General features: G+C 39.6%; 1 pseudogene; it reads left to right on the top strand.

Moving 5' to 3' along the window:
- The first annotated feature begins 751 nt into the window (after positions 1–751).
- On the top strand, positions 752–2180 carry LOC137498953 (piggyBac transposable element-derived protein 3-like; annotated as a pseudogene).
- Positions 2181–2933: the final 753 nt, after the last annotated feature.

Here is a 2933-nt window from a genome sequence, read left to right as displayed (position 1 = left end):
ATATAGATAACAAAGAGAAGTGGTCCAAGTACAGAGCCTTGTGGTACTCCTGAAAATTTCATTACCCATTCGGTTGACCTATTCTGAATAATTACGCGTTGTTTTCGTTCCGTAAGATATGAGAGAAAGAATTCTAGGGCTGTCTGTCCAAGGTGAAGCGATTTCAATTTAGCAACCAGTACGTCTATATTTACTGTGTCAAAAGCGCTGCTAAAATCAAGAAGTGTAAGTAACGTCACCTGCCTTTCGTCCATAGCGCGTCTCATGTCGTCTGTAACTTTCAGCAGGGCAGTGGCCGTACTGTGTCCCTTTTTGAAACCCGATTGTAAAGGGTCAAGTAGTTTGTATTTATTTAAATAGTCGGTTAATTGCACGTGTACTATGCGTTCAAGAGGCTTGGAGAGAGATGAAAGTATGCAAACAGGTCGATAATCTGTTATAAGTACAGGTGAGGAAGTTTTGGGAACAGGATTTATAATGGCATTTTTCCACATTTTTGGAAAGAGGCCACTTGTGAGGCACGTGTTGTATATATGAGTAATGGCAGGAAGAATAATGTCAATGATGTGTTGTATTATCCTCTTGAGTCCAGAAGTGTACATATGTACACCTTCAATTTTTATTTTATTTCTACGTTTGTGCCGTGTGCCACACGCATGTTTACCTTATTAGTTCCAAATAAAACCACTAGGAGCACTATATACCGGTTCAACTGTGAGCCAGACCACATGGAATTTTACATTTGGCCAAGATGGCTGCTAGAGAGCACAGCAAGAGAAGTAAGTACCGGTAAAAAATATATTTAACGGAATATAAATGAAATAACTATTGGAATACGTTCAGTTATATTTAATAATTGAAAACACATAGTATTTAATGTGTTGAAGTTAATATTTCGGTATGTTTTTTCCGGTAAAAATGAGGTGTACATTTGTGCACCTCAGGTCCCTACAACAATATTCTCCGTCTTTGAGGTTATGATTTTTTCCTATGTTTTCTGCATCATTAACCAGTGTTTTACATTTACAGGCATCCTCAATACAGATGCATTAGTAGATTTACTGAATAACAGTGACGCCGAACTGTCGGACACAGATGACGAGTTATTTGAGACAGCAATTACAGAGAACTCATCCACAGACTCTGAATCAGAAAATGAAGATAATGTACATTTAACAGCTGCTACTACACCACTGCAAGTAAACACCCGTTTGATGAAGTGGAAAACAACAAGGTATGTTCAAAATATTCTATATTTTTATATTGAAGGAACTCTTCCCATTATGTAAAGCATGCACATGTACTTGTAAATACAAAATGAGTGTAGGCCTAATTTACGTTTCATAAATGGATGTTAATTCACACTAATTTGGAATGCTTTTCAGAATGGAGAGAAAGGGGCCTGAACTTGAAGAGGAACTGGAGGTCCATGAAAATGGTCCTAAAGGAGTACAAGAGGCCTTTCATGAATATCTGCCAACTGCTTTTTGGGAATTGTTGGCTGAGCAAACAAACCTGTATTCAGTGCAAAAACGTGAATTGCGCTCTGTTCAGACCACAGCTGTAGAATTACTACAGTTTACAGGGATTCAGATTTTGATGGGTACTCTGAAGCTACCACAGGGAAAACTATACTGGAGCAGGGAATTAAAAGTGCCTTTAATTTCAGAATGTATGCCTCGAGATAGGTATTTTGAACTCAGGAATTACCTGCATTTCACAGACAACCTAGCTGAGCACGACCTGTCTGATAAAGTGTGGAAAATTAGGCCAATGATAAATATTGTTAGGGATAAGTGTCTGACGTTGACAAGGCCTGCACATCTGTCGATTGATGAACAGATGATACCCTTTTCAGGAAGGTGTAGTTTTCGCCAGTTCGTCCCCTCAAAACCTAACCCACTTGGACTTAAAATTTTTGTCTTGGCAGCTAGAGATGGATTAGTATTAGACTTTTGTATATATCAGGGGAGAGGAACTGTTTGTGAAAATGACATGAAAGAGCTTGGTTTGGGTGGCAGCATTGTGAAACTGTTAAGTGTGACAGTGCCAAAGGATGGACATCATGTCATTTACACTGACCGTTTCTTTACCAGTATGAAGTGTGCAGAGTTCTTGATGAGTAATGGCATTCATCAAACAGAAACTGTCTTGAAAAGCAGAATTGGGCCTGTGGTTAGCAAGCTGAAAAGTGACAAACAGTTGCAAAGAGGGGAGTGGGATGAGAAAGCTAGGGAAGATGAAAAAGTTTGTGTTCTGAAATGGAAAGACAACAAATGTGTTACATTTTTGTCAACTTGTGTTGGAAGTGAGCCACAGGCCACATGCATGCGTTGGTCCAAACAGGAAAAAAAGAAAATTGAGGTACCACAGCCAGCAGTAACAAGGAGTTATAATCCAAACATGGGGGGAACTGACCTCTGCGACAGATTGTTGGCATACTATAGATGTACTGTACGAACAAAAAGATGGACAGTACGAGTCTTCAACCATTTTGTAGACCTTGTCCTTGTCAACGGCTGGTTAATGTACAGAAGGGCCTGCTGGAAATCAGATATCCCTAAGAGAAAACAAATGAGTCTCTTACAATACCGTCTCCATGCAGCTAATGCCCTGATTAGATCTGAAACTATTTCACAGTCAGTCAGACACTCACCGAGAGGACTGCACACTGTTGGCATTGAGGATTGTGCACAAAGTGAACAGGAAGAACAAGAACCAGCCTCTAAATACCGTAAAGTGATATCACGGCCTATTCCGGAAGTCAGATTTGATATGTACGGACATTTTCCCAAGTATTCAAATGACAGCTTTCCATCCAAGTTTAGGTTCCCAGGATGCAAGTCCAAATCAAGAATCATGTGCGTAAAATGCAATATGTACTTGTGTGTCCTCAAGAACAACTGTTTCATGAAATACCATGTTAAGTAATG

The sequence above is a fragment of the Anabrus simplex genome, chromosome 3, assembly GCF_040414725.1.
Source record: "Anabrus simplex isolate iqAnaSimp1 chromosome 3, ASM4041472v1, whole genome shotgun sequence".
Taxonomy (NCBI): domain Eukaryota; kingdom Metazoa; phylum Arthropoda; class Insecta; order Orthoptera; family Tettigoniidae; genus Anabrus; species Anabrus simplex.
Note: the sequence above shows the minus strand (reverse complement) of the source record. Positions and strands in the feature narration are given on the sequence as shown.